Below are 15055 nucleotides of genomic sequence, written 5' to 3'. Positions count from 1 at the left end.
GCTTGTTGAATTGTTTTTATTTGAATTAAGTTCCAGTTGTAACTTACAGGCAGTCAGACTCTCACCACTGACAAGTAGAAAATTACAGAAAAACAAATTCTAATAGTAGAGAATTTGCATAGCAGACATTAAACTCATTCATGTATAGTGAGTGTTCATGCTGTTTTAAATGTCTTCACAATAAGAAAAGTAGAGAATTAAGAGAACTATGAAGATGCAAAGCCTTTTCAGGGATGTCTGAAATGGACATGAACTTCACTTTCAAAGTAAAAAGGCAGACTCTGTGATTTTGGGCTCACCCCTCTGCCTAAAACAACAAAGCGAAGGAAAAGAACCGTCTAGAAGAATGACAGATGGCAAAACAAAATTAGATGTACCCAATATCTCATTCTCTAGGCAAATTATAGAGGGAATGAGTTTGGTCCCAAAGGAGAGAAGGGGAGGAGCCTTTGATTGCAGGATATAATAATAGTTGCAATTAATTTTAAAAATATATTATTATCGATTTTTTTGTTTTTATAGCAACTGCAGTTCCCAATTTAACCCTCTGTCTACCTCCCAGAACTATTCCTTATAATAAAGCTATTTTTTTTGTTTTTGTTTTTTAAAGGGATAGAGAAAGTTTAGCAAAACTAACCAATATATTAAAAAAAAAAAGTCTGACATACTTACAGTACCCAACCTATGCAAAGAATGGAGGTAGGTATCTTTTTCCATGTCTTCTCTGGGCTTGGTTATTACAATTTCATAGCATTTTGTTTTTATTGTTCTTTCTACTTACATTACTATAGTCATTGTGTATATTGTTTTCCTGGTTCTGCTTTGTATCAGATCATATACATCTTCCTATAATCTCTATTCATGATAGTCATCATTTTAAACTATACAGTAATATTCCATTAAGGTCATGTAATGCTTGGTTAGCCAGTCCCCAATTCATTGGCATCTACTCTGTTTTCAGTTCTCTGCTACTAAAAAAAAAAAAAAAAAAAGGTAATGACTGACTTTTATTTGCACTTACGATTTGCAAAGTGCTTCATATCAATTATCTTATGGATCCTCACAACTACCTCATGAGGAAAATACTACAGTTATAATTATCACTTTTTTACAGATGAAAATGTGTCTTAGTAAAATGACTCAGCCAAGGTGATAGAACTAACAAAGGTTCAGGAGCAGAATCTGAACTCAGCTCTTTTCTAACTCCAAGCCCAGCCTTCTTTCTTCTAAAATGTGATGCTTTTGATAAAAGATGAAGGAGAAAGGCGCTGCAACTGGCATTTTCAACCACGGTTTTGGTAATATTTTGCTGCATTGTTTATACCAGCTAGGGACAGTCCAAATGTCAAGAACAGACAATTTAGGAACACACACACACACACACACACATATACACACATATGTTCCAGTCACCGCAACTTACAGGAACTCAAACTATCACTACTGATACATGGAAAACTACAGAAAAAATTCCAATAATGGAGAATTTGCAAAATAGCAGGCATTAGACATATGGGTGTATGTGTACATATATGCATGTATATATATTCATACATACATGTATAATATATGCACACACATAGATACACAAAATTATACAGAATACAGAGAATCAACAACAATTTAAGTTCTTGAGGGACCACAAAGAACTATGAAAGAGTCTATTAAAAGAATTGTAATAGGAAACATTAGCAGTATGGATTTAATTCATCAGAAAGAAGGGGGGAAAGATTGTTAAATACCTTTCTGAAGGAAATTCTATTTTCTTGGCATGCTATGAATTGTTGTGATCCTGGAATCTATAATCTAGAGGGATAATCATTCATTTCTGGCCCTGAGAAAAAAATGGCCTGTTATGATCTGTGAGTTGCAAAGCAGACTTGAGTCATGCCCAGGAGTTTTTAGAAGGACACACACAGTCTGCAAAAGGGTAGGCTGAGAGAAAAGAATAAGAACTGTATGAGCCGAGCAGCAGTGGAAGAGACTGTGTCCCTAGACCTGACTAAGCCTTAATAAAAGGAGTTGGAAAGAATCAGTGCACAGAAAAGCGAATGGAAGAACTGAAAGGAAAACTCAGTGGTGACTGAGACATGAGCGAGAGAGGTCGGCCATCAGGCCAATGAAGTCATCTCAGCATAGAGCACTCAGACAAAAGCTTACCTCTTCAAGGACTGGAGGAAATTCCAAAGGGTCTACTTTCCCCCTCACCCAACTCTCCCTTCCCAAGTCTATCTAGAAACAAGCACTGCAATATTCTCCCAAACAGGCACTGTAATATTCTCCCTTTATTTATTTTACTTAATTAAGCTTTTCCTGTATCCTGATTTTGCTCCAAATATACAGAAGCCAAAGCTTAGATGGAAATACACAAAATTTAAATTAGGGCCAAGAGTTATGCATTTTCCTAACTGGGGGCTCTGAACTATATTGATTGTTTTAATAACTTTTTACCTGATATAAACTCCACATAATAGCAAACACAGAGACCTGAGAGTTATCATGAACCATAGGCTAAAAGCAAGCTAATCTTTTGTCATTGATTATGGCTGATGAACACACAAACACACATACACCCTAAACCTCACCCGCACACCTGCTAGGAAAGAGATAGGGGAGGCCTGAGAGGAATTCAGCTCTTCATCTTTCTGGAAGGGAAGATGGAACACAAAGGATTGCATAGTAGCCAGTCAATCTCACCCTCTACAGAGAAACCCACCAGGGTGGCACTAGACAAAATATAATGGTGATAAAACATGCCTTCACGTGAGAGGCAAGAATTCTGTTACAGACAGATTTCTTTGTTCAGGTATATGTGGGCACTAGCTGGCCTCTGAGGTCCTTACTAGCTCTGGGATGGTGTGATTCTGAGAGCTTGAGGTGGAAGGAGAAAGCTGTCAATAGAGAAATGCTTAAGAAAAGTGTCTAAATTAATGATCTTTCTAAAAGTAGGTTAAGTGAGTCAACACGCAAATCCTATTCCTGGCTCTGCTGCTGACTAAGTGACCTTCTCTGAGTGACTTGTCACTTAATGGTTCTGTACCTCAGTTTACCCTGCTGTGAAACTAAAATGATAATAACACATCTCTGCTTCAGCAGGGTGATGTAAGGATTAATTAATGTTTTTAAAGTACCCTGTGATCTTTAAGTTGTAGACAACCTACCATTATTAAGAAGTCTTAACCCACACCTGCTACACAGTAAGAAAGTTCTGAGCTTATTGAGACAATATGCTTTTTTTTTCCATTTTAGAAAAGTTTTCTTAACTTCATCTTTAGCTCTTAAGTAAACTGAAAACCTATCCCATCATGTTACTTTTTCCATGTTAAAAAATAATAGAAAGTTTAAATATTATTCCTGGAAGATAGTTATTATTGACCTTTCCCTCTCCCCAAACCTATTGTATCCATCAGTAATAATGTCTTACATTTAAATAGAACTTACTATGTGCCAAGCGCTTTACAATTTTTATCTTATTTGATCCTCACCGCACCCCAAGGAGGGAGGTGCTATTATCGCCTCCGTTTTTCAGATGAGAAAACTGAGGTAGACAGAGGTTAAGTGACATGCCCAGGGTCACATAGCTAGTAAGTTTCTGAGGCTGGATTTGAGTTGAGGTCTTCGTGACACTAAGCCTGGTGCTCTATCCATAGTGATGCCACCTAGCCGCCTGAAAAAGTACAAAGCATTTTAAAGCACCTACTATATGCCAGGTACTGTGGTAAGCACTCGAGATACAAAAATGAGAGTGAAAGAAAGAGGTCCTCTCCTCGAGGAGTTTCTATGCTGTAACAATGTGCCTTCTGCTACCAGATCTTGGGCTTTTACCTCTGCAAAAGCTCTTGTATCTTTCCCCTCCTCCATTTTCCTGCTGCCATCACTTTATAAGCCTTCATTACAATCCATGTCAGCTATCATAACTATGATGGACCTAACAGGTCTTCTGGGTTACAATCTTTCTCCTCCAGTACACACACTCTTCTCCTACTTTTATGCTAATCCCTATGCATAGATTTGTAACTATTTGCCAGGGATTCAAGGTCCCTTACAAATTAGCACTGCTCTCTCTCTTGAGTCTTATCACATATTGTTCTCCTCCACGAACTCTATGCTCTAGAGACTGATCTTCACTCCATGTCTTTGCTTGCCCTGCACTGTATGACTGAAACACCCTACCTTTCCCCTCTCCACCTAATAAATTCCTACCCATCTTTTAAAGCCCATCCCTAACACCATGTTCTGCAGGAAACCCTTTCTGATCCCTTTACCTGATAATGACTTAATATCCTTGGCACATACAGCACTCATCGCCATACCCGTCTAATCTACTTAGCATGTTCCACTACTTGAAGGATGTGCCATCTTCTCAATGTGGATAATCCCTTCACTACTCTATGCTCAAGGAGAAAGTTTTTATGAGATACTGTGGCTAAAAAATGCATTACCGTCAGGTCAACTTGGTGATAAGCTTGTCGAAACATAAGTTAATCTATTCTTCAGACAACCAACAGAATCCATTATTATATATTCAAAATCCTTTCAGTTTGATAGGACTTGCTAGAGTCTGGGTTCAGCTGGCAAAGTCACCCATACCATGATAAGGTATCACAGTAGGACTTCAGTGAAAAGTACATTAGATAATGTCATATGTTACTGCATATTATGGATGTCCCTATTTGTAAGCTTTATTAAGGACAGAAAAAGTGATTTTATGGAAAGGATTTCTGCTTGTATGTAGCTTTGGACCTCTGAGGAATCTTCCAACAAGGGGTCTATTTCTATAACTCTAAATCCCTCTGAAGTGACTAGTTGTGAAAAGTCAAAGGGAAACAGACAAGACAGAAAGAAAGCCATAACAAGACAATTTACAAACTAGCACTGACTATGTAGAAATGGGTGCAAAAAGGGGTGTTATTCAAGAATACTTTAGCTTTCATCACACAAGAGTATTCTAATTCATGACATATAAATCTTTATCACCTTCACCACTGTCCTGGGAAATGACAAGTACATTTTCTTCACTTACCTTTCTTTGATTCTCTACTTTCCAAAGGTATCTTATTAGGTTCAAAAAATTTCAACAATCCATGATCTTAATCTTTCATGTTATTAAATTTACTTTATAAAATATGAACATAATATATTACTTCATCTTTCTGGCCCTCTGTCACTAGTAAAATGAGGAAGTTGAACTCAATGGTTTCTATGGTTCCTTCCTACTCTAACATTCTAGGATTTCCTACATAATATACTGGTAATAGATTTTAAATGTCAAAGATTTTCTGCCTAAGACAACAGGTTTCCTAGCCAGTACTGTGGAGCTGGTGACAGCTTCCAGAGTGGCTATAACAGATAGATGACAAAGAAAAGGAACCTTATTTCACTTTAGAAAACTATGTTTTTATGTTACAGTTCAGAATTAAGTTTAAGTGCTGGCATCCCCTTTCTCATTAAAAAAAAAAAAAGAGAAAACAGTTCAGTTATTCAATTCTGATCATTCAACTACCCTACTTCATAAATTCCAGTAACTTCCTGTTACTTCTAAGATAAAATGTTAAACTACTTTGCTTGGCATTTTGAAGCCCTTACAGCCTGCCCCATCTACCCTCACAGCATTATTGAACACTACACTTCCCTCTATGCACAACAACCCAAGTGACCTTCTTGCTGTATCTCCTACGTGGCACTCCACTTCCTGCCTCAGTTGCCTTCACACTGGCTGTCCCCCATGCCTAGAATGGATTACTTTTGTCTAAAAATCCTTAGTTTCCTTTGAGGCTAAACTCAAAAGCCATTCTCTACATGATGCATTTACTGATCCCTCAGCTATTGGTGCCTTCCCCCTAAAATCACTTGGTATTTATTATGTACATGTACACACATATTGTCTTCCTCAGTTATACTGTATACTTTCTTGACAGCAGGGACAGTTTACATTTTGTGCTTGTATCCTCATGGTCTACCACAGTGCCTGGCACAGAGCAGATGCATAATATTGATAATCTGTTATTTAATCATCTTCACTACAGACATCTTTAGCCTGAAGGTTTTTTATGACCTCCCTGAATTATATTTGTATCCCCTCTAAACAAATGCGAAATGGCATTCAATTTAATAACAATGCTCAAAATTCTATAGTCTTATTTCCTGACAGGAATTCGTTGGAGGATTCCTGTCCTAATGAAGATAGGTCTCCCACCTCCACCCCAGTACAACTTGAACCTGGTATACAGTAAACATTTGATAAATGCTTATTGGTTGGTTGATTCAAACAGGGCTGGGAACAGGGTGAGTAGGCAATGACCTAGGAAAAAACTACAAGGTGGGGAGGAACACACATTCAGTAACAGGCTTAATGTTAAGTTTTATAAATGTACAGATTTTTTAAAGACAGAAAATGCTGCACACCATACCTTGAAAGCATTTATTTTATAATAAATCAATTGCAAGGCCAATAGTAAAACCCAAAACGTCTAGCAGACAAGCTCATAGAGAGTGCAACTGTTTGTGTGGTGGGTGAAGGGCATACAAAGTATATTATGATTACAATTACAGTATATTGCCTCATCCCACATCTGAGTACAACAGGAGGGAGCAAAAGGCCACTTACAGCAGCGAGATGCTGTATACATCATTAGATACAGCCACTCTGCATTTGGTCACCCAAATATTTTTCCTTATTACAAGGGAGGATTATTTATTTTTTTGAGGGGGACTATGGAGAACTGACTATGGTATAAAGAACTAAAGGCATCAACAAACATTTTTAATAGAAAAAAGTACAGAAATACAACTGCTATTTGCAGCAGTTTAAGGAAAGTCCATCACATGATAAAATTCTTGAGAATATTAAAGTGGATAAAAGACAGATTGCAAGTTATGTCCCCTTTTTTACCAAATAAGAACAATATTATAAGTCTTCATGCTATTCAAGATGCTTAGATTAAAAGATTAAAGATTAAATTACATTAAAGATTAAGATAAAACAAAAATTAAAAACAAGATTAAAAACAAAACAAGAGAGTGGTTAATTTCATTAACATGTTAGCAAATATGTGCATCTTTACAAGGGAGATATAGAAGACAAAAAAAAATCTTCAAGACTCAAAGGAATGAAATTATTAAACATGGAGTAAATCTAAGTGGGCCTTATAGCCTATATTTCAAGAGTGAGCCCTGCCTCCCATGCCCTCAAATAACACCATAAGATCATCCCAAGTAATTTAATCTCCATTCTGAATAACAACTAACTACAAAGCTTATTGAAGTGATACACATCTTTTTTTCCCCTTCTATATTCCTTCATTTGGTACTCTAGAACCTGTAAACAAGCCCCAGTGCAGTCTGAACAACCTATTATCTGAGGGGGAAAAAAGCGTTGGCAGCTTGATTGTAGAGCACAATGCCGTGGTGGGAAGGAAGCGTGCGTGTGAATCAGGACCGAGCTCTGAGTCCTGGCTCTGCCACTGACTAGTGGTCTGACACTGAGCAGGTTATTTAAATGTTCTAAGCTGCAGTTTCTTCATATGAAAATTGGAATGGCTCTCACCATGTTCCATTTATGGACTCATGAGGATGGACATAGAGTTCATCTGAGATCATAGACTTATAGCTGGAAGGGAGACCACCTAGCCTAAATCCCTCATCTTACAGATAAGGAAACTGAGGACCAGAAGTCAGGCGACTTACCCAAGATCATACTGACAATAACAGGATTTGAATGCAGCATTTTCCCCTCTACCATGCTGCTTCATGAGTAGCCAGATGGTACAGTGGATAGAACATCAGGCCTGGAGTCAGGAACATCCAAGTTCAAATCTGACCTCAGATGCTTACTAGCGGTTGTGTGACCCTGGGCAGGTCACGTAACTCTTTGCCTCAGTTTCCTCATCTGTAAAATGAGCTGGAGAAGGAAATAGCCAACCACTCCAGTATTTTTGCCAAGAAAATCCCAAATGGGGTCATGAAGAGTCAGACAACTGAAGGTACTTAACAACAGAAACATGCTGTTTGCCAATGTGAAAGTACTTTGAAAGAAATCAAATACTATGTAAAATGTAAGGAATTACTATCATCATCACCATCATTACATGAAGGTAAAATACATAACAAAAACATTCCTGTACAAAACGTAGGCTTTGAGAAAAAATAAAGTATTAGAACTTTCTATCCTACCTCTAAGAAACCATGAGCCCCCCATCACAATGTTAAAAACGATTTATGCTCTGAAAAGTACTTGGGTACAGTTATGAGGAACATAAAGAAAAGAACTGTTTAAAAAAAAAAACCTATACCTCCCAATTAGATTTGGAAAAAATAATTACCATACCAAACATCTTGGAGCACTGATATGTTTTTTGCATCTGGGTAGAGAATGTGGAAAGTCAGCCAGGCAAATAGGGTAACAGCAAATCTGTACACAGTCCATTTTCCTAGCTAAGTGCTCTTAGTCATCTCACACTCCTCCATGGGAGACAAAATGTCCTCTCTCTCCTTTATAAACAGGAAATAGGTAGGCATGCCACATCAGAACCAGCTCCATAATTTTTTACCTTCATGAAAACTTGTAGAAGGTTGGCATGCAATTCCAAGAGCAAATAATTCCAGAGAACAAATTTGCACTTAAGCGGGTTCTCATGGCTTGGAGATTTTCTATTTCTCACTCAGTAGTACAAAAAGGAAGAGGTAAATATGGAAAAGATGATTTGTGAAAGGAGATACATGTATACTTCTAAGCCTTTTAATAACCTTCTCATCAGGTATGGTTTAGGCCTGGATTATACAGACTGAGCTAGGAATGGAGTACACAGGACAATAACCAGATTGTTATGTTTTGTTTTGTTTTTTCCTCATGTAATGCCCTCTACTAAGTGTGCTTTCATATTTCAAAAATAGCAGGAATGCCATTTATATATGGTGAGCAAAGCTACTGTCAATTCAGTATTTATATAATAACTACCATTCTGGATCTTTCGTCCCAATGAGACCTTCCAAAAACTTTTGGAATTTTTCAGAAGAGTTTATATTTTAAAAGGACTTTCAAATAAAAATCACAAAGATAATATTAACAGAAACTCCACATAGACAGGTTTGGCATGTCTGAGTCACTCAATGGTGGTTCTATTAGCTCAGCATAATACTGACCTTTTTGGAGAATGTCACTGCTAAAATTCATTCTAGGTTTTAAAAAATTTCTCACACATATTTCCTATTAAGTCAAATACAACATATGAACATTTTTGCAGTTTTCACAGTAGATAAATAAAACCAGATTTCAGCAACTTAACAGCAAGAATCAAATGGCCATACTTATCTAGAAACAAAACTTGTAGAAATTATTTGTAGAAAGCCATTTACATAGCTCTGTAAAGCAACTCTGTAATATACAAATGTTACAATCTAATTAAAGAGACACTTATTAAAGACGTAAGATGTTCAAGATAATTGTGCCAAATCCTGGGGATACAAACATGAAAAAATCACTGGTCTTAAGAAGCCTACATGAAACTTTATGGAATACTGGGGGTGAGACCCAGTACATGCTCAAAGAAGTCTCATAGTAGGTAGGATATGATGGAGGCAAAGGTAGAGATCTAGACAGAGAGTCTTAAGGAAATAATAGCTCTGGAGGGGAAGGAACCTCAAAGACCATCTAATCCAGCTTTTCATAAGGAAACAGAAACAAAGAGAGGTTAAGTAGCAGACCCAAGGTGTCCCAGGTAGTCAGTCAATGGTAACAAGATTAGCCTTTTTCACCAAAAATAACAACTGACTTTTGGGGCAGCTAGGTGGCCCAGTAGATAGAGCACTAGGCCTAGAGTCAGGAAGCCTCATTTTCCTGAGTTCAAATTTGGCCTCAGATACTTACTAGTTGTGTCACCCTGGGCAAGTCACTTAAACCAATTTGCCTCAGTTTCCTCGTCTATAAAATAAGCTGGAGAAGGAAGTGGAAAACCACTTCAGTATCTGCCAAGAAAATTCCAAATAGGGTCATGAAGAGTCAGACACAACTGAACAACACACAACTGACTTAATTTTATAGGAAGGTGTAATCTCTTGTGGCATCAATGCAAACTTGTTAAAAGAGAGGAAAGATCTACCTGCAAAGATCAAAACAATGTGCCCCCTCTCCTAGACAAGGCATGGGTGAGGGGAGGTATAAGGTGGATGAATTCTGTTAAGTTTCTCTCTCTCTCTCTCTCTCTCACACACACACACACACACACACACACACACACTGGAATTCCAAATGTAAGGTGAGTTATTAGAACTTACCCCAAGTATAAAGTAAGTGTGCCTGGCTCATTTATAGCACCTGAAACTTGTAGTGATGCTTCTGAGTCTGAAAAGGCACATTTCAGGTAAATTAGAGCCCACAAAAGTTTTGTGTAATAATGAAGTGGGCTGCATGAAGATAGTGGTGGTCTGCCTGAAAAGGTCAATCAAGTGAAAAAAGTGATGATCTACTATCATAAAAGAGCATAAAGTATTAATGTAGGGTAAGGAAAAAGTTTCCACAACAATGCACAAAAATTGGCCTCATCACATTATAGATACACCACATATATTCCATATTTGTAAGAGTCCTCCATTAGGCAATCAATCAATAAACATTTATTAAGTACTTGCTATGTGCCAAGTGCTGGGATAGGCACTGGGATACAAGAAGAGGAAAAAAGACAGCCTCTGTCCTTAAGGAGTTCACAATTCAATGAGGGAGGATATTGGCAAACAAATATATGCAAACAAGCCATATGTATATATATATATATATATATATATATGATAAATTAAAAATATTTAACAAGGGAAGGCATGTAGAATTAAGAGGGGTTGGGAAAAGCTTCATCTAGAAAATGGGATTTTGGATGGGACTTAAAGGAAGCCCAGGCAGCCAGTGAGCTGAAACAAGGAAGGAAAGCATTCTAGGAATAGGAGACAGCCAGAAAAAATGCCCAGAATCCAGATATGGAGTGTTTGTTCATGGAACAGCCAGGAGGTCTGTGTCCCTGGATCAAAGAGTAATAGCAGGGAGTTAAGTTTAAGAAGACTGGAAAGGTAGGAGGGGGCTAAGTTATGAAGGACTTTGAGGAAATGCCAGCATCTCAGGAGAGAAGGGGGCAAATACCAGAGATATTGCAAAGGTTAAACTGTCAGGCATTGGCAACAGATTGTATTTGGGGGATAAAGGATAGTGAGAAGTCCAGGATGACCTACTTTGTGAAGCCAAGGGACTCATAGGATAGTGTTGTCCTCTACAGTAACAAGAACGTTTGGAAGGAGGAGGTTTCAGGTGAAAGACAATGAGTTCCATTTTGAGCATGTTGTGCTTAAGATGTTTACTGGTCATCCAGTTCAAGATGTCTGAAAGGCAGGTGGTGATGAGAGACTGGAGGTCAACAGAGAGGTTGGGGCAGGATAGGTAGATTTGAGAATCATCAGCATAGAGATAGTAATTAAATCCATAGGACTTGATGAGATCATCAAGTGAAGAAGTATAGAGGGAGAGGAGAAGAGGGATCAGGACAAAGTGCTGTGTGAAATACCCACAATGAAAGGATACGATGTGGATGAGGATCTCCCAAAAGAGACTGAGGAGTGGTTAGATAGGAAGGAGAAGAACCAAGAGAGAATGATGTTCCAAATATCAAGGAGAAGAAAGTGACCAACAATATCGGCAGAAAGGTTAAGGATATTGAAGATTGAGAAAAGGCCATTGAAATCTTTGGTTACTCTGGAAAAAACAATTTTGGTGGAATGATGAGGTAAGAAACCAGATGATAGGGGGTTAAGGAAAGACTGAAAGTGGAGTCACCTATTAACATATGGCCATTTCTGGAGTTTAGCCACAAAGGGCAGAAAAGATACAGGGTGGAAGAATGAGGTAAGGGTTTTTTCAGAATGAGTGAGACCGGATATCTTTGTAGGCAGTAAGGAATGAGGCAGTAGACAGGGAGAGACTGAAAATAAGTGACAAAATGGGAGTGGCAGAGGGAGCAACCTGTTGGAAGAGACAGAATGGAATGGGACCATTTAGACAGGCAGAGGGAGTAAGGGAGTAGGAAGGCCACTTCATCATATGAAACAGGACTGAAGGAGGAGATAGTGGCAACAAGCATGATATGAGATGAGGGGGAGAGAAGAGGGAGTCCATGGTGAATGGTCTCAATTTTTTCTGCAAAACATGGAGCAGAAAAATTAATCCAAGAGCTGCCCTCTAGCTAGACAGATACCCAGACTTTCCCAAAAGCCCCCAGTTAGCTAAAAAAGACCCAAAGGTAGCTCAATAAATTAAGTATTTCATGATTGACTGGCCTTGGCCATCAGGTGAAATGTGCTCCAAATATTTAATTTCTGCCACTTTCTCCTCTAACACACACTATTCTGAGAGTTTCTACTTAGAAATAGGTCTTTCATGCAGGGTCTTTACTATACGGACTACCTTGTAGAAAGTCAGCTGCTTTATTTTTATTAGCAGGCAAAGGTCTGACTTCTACAGGAGCCAAAGCAGTCATTTTTTTTTCTTCCCTTCATACATCAGACTGCCTTCTGGCAAGGCTGAAGCAAAATAAAATTGGGGAAAGAAGGAATCATACTTACTAAGTATATTTTGAGTGGTATGTGCAAAAGTGCTCTTCAATTCTATTTAAAAAAATCTTTTTATTTCTGCAGACCTTAGACTTGTCAAAATATGAAACAAATGCTATCTAATTTGCTACAAAAGTAAAAACAATTTTCCTAAAAATGTTGAGGTTGTTAATATACCTTAATATATACTTGTCATCCAATGAAAGTTACTTAATTTTGATGTAAACAAGAAAATCCTCTTTGCCTTCTCATCATCTTTCCATTCCTCCCTTACTTTTCTCCCTCTCCCTTAAAAAATATTACTGAAATTTCTCCTTATAAACATTTACCCTGGTTCACATTCTTAGAAAAGTCAGAATTTCCATACTTATACAGTATCTGAGCAAATGTTCCCCCCTCCCCCAAAAACGCATATAACCAAAGAACAGAAGACTGAGGAGTTAAAGCAAGTGTGGTTACAGAAAGAGCTAGTTAAACAACCAAAGGTCACCACGGGGCAGTTGCTAGAGTTTGTTTGAAGAGGACGATTCATTCTTCCAGCAAGCTTCTAATTTCTTCTTTCTTTTTTTATAAATGGGAGTGGAGAATGGAGAAAATAAATCACTTTAGCACTGGTTGGTGAAGAGGAGGTAAAGCCATTGGAAAGGAAATGAGCAATACAGTTCTTAACACTTATTATACAGACTAGCTGGAAAAAGGTATTCTTTCTGATTTAAAGAGATGCTCAAATTGTAGACATGCATAGGACAAAGGATTGGATCCGAGAATTTCATTAATATGGGGAACTCCTGAATAAGGAAAATCTTTTTATCAATGAAGATTAGCAACTTCTCTGTATTTATAACCTTAGATGAGCCCTTCAGCAGTCTGGTGAAATCTCTGGATGCCTCAGAATAATGGTTTTAAATGCGTAACATAAAATACATAGGATTACCAAGGAAACCAGTTACACTGAAATGCACTTATAAAAAATATTTTAAAAGCCAACAACTGAACAGACCCAAGGCTGGAACCTCTACCTTAGAGAGTTACAGGGTAGTGAGAGGTTGAGCGACTTGCCCAGGTCCCATAGCCAGTTTGTGTCAGAGGTGGGACTGGAACCCAGAGCTTCCTGACTCTAGGGCCATGTCTCATCCACTGTACGCTACTATATTTCATACAGACATATATAATCTCAACGTAAACCACACTAGATTTAATTACTTTGACGCTTACTAAGAGCTATCTATGTGCAAGAAACTTTTCTACTGGCCATGAACAATACACAGACAACAATTACTCACATTTACATAAGCTTTATGGTTTACATAGAGCTTTCACAGCAACTGTGTAAGGTCAGAAATATAAGTACAATTATTCCCATTTTACAAATGAAAAATCTGAAACTCAAAGAGGTTTCCTGCCTGTGGTCATGCAGCCAGGAAGTGTCAAAGCTGGAATGAGGAAGATGGCATCCTTATCATCAGAAGTTTACAGCCAAGTAGAGGACATAAGGCAAATACATAAACAACTATAGTGTTAAGATGAAATATGTGATAAAAAGAGAATAGAGGTCTAAACAGAATGTTATTAAAGCTCAAAGGAGCAGGAGAAAGGCAACTGGATGGGGAGGGAAGGAATATTCAAAATCCAAATTTCCAGTTTTATGGACTTGATTGAAATAGTTTATGGATTAAAGTGATGCAGAAGCGTTTCAACAGAATACACCTACTACATTTATCTTTAGAAATCCCAAGTTGTCTTTGCCAGTTCAAGCCAATTAAGGCAATTCAATGATGAAATAATTGAAACTCTCTCACATTAAGGCAAATTTTTAAAATGAGTAAACCATGAAAACTTTGCTGCTTTATAAATCTGAGAAGCAAGTTTACTGAGCTTTTTTCCCTCCATAGCAAGAACATTACAGACTCTGTAGTGGTTTCTCATTATGAAAGAATATATAGAGATTTAAAACAGGTTGAAAATGTATCCCTTAAGAATAATCAATCCAGTGAATGGACACATACGTTTATTATACTGAGCACACCAGGTAATTCTAGCCCATAATATTAACCTGGCAAGCTGAATGATGGCCTTAATATAACTAAGTAATTAATTAGCTTCATCATAATTTTTGCTTTATGACACTCACTTTTATATGCCAATAGTCAATTTAATGGCATTTTAAATTGGAATAAGACCCCAAGAGAGAAAGAGAAAGTACCATGCTTCTTATTGAATCACAAATCTTACAATCTGATTTTTTTTAATTTCAGAAATGACCTAATAAACTTACTTTAGAATTAAATCAGTCTTAACAACCTATTCTTTGTGATTATTTCTTCATTTTCAGAAATCATGCCGAGATTCTTATCAGAAAACATTTATCACTGTAATTAAGAATTAAAAATTACTTTGTGTGCATCTGTGATAACAACCTCTGGCAGGCCTCCTAGAGTACTTGACTAGCCTCCTCCAGAGGCCTAAAGGA

At 37.6% G+C, this 15055-nt stretch overlaps 1 protein-coding gene across 2 annotated transcripts in view; it reads right to left on the bottom strand.

Annotated features, from left to right (window-relative positions):
• The window catches only part of LOC114031508 (T-lymphoma invasion and metastasis-inducing protein 2-like), a 288383-nt gene that overhangs the window by 78227 nt on the left and 195101 nt on the right, over positions 1–15055 (bottom strand). The gene's annotated exons all lie outside the window — the stretch shown is intronic.

This window comes from Vombatus ursinus, unplaced genomic scaffold (genome assembly GCF_900497805.2).
Source record: "Vombatus ursinus unplaced genomic scaffold, bare-nosed wombat genome assembly UNPS02015175.1, whole genome shotgun sequence".
Lineage (NCBI taxonomy): Eukaryota > Metazoa > Chordata > Mammalia > Diprotodontia > Vombatidae > Vombatus > Vombatus ursinus.
The sequence above is the reverse complement of the archived record's forward strand: the minus strand, read 5'-3'. Positions and strand labels throughout refer to the sequence as shown.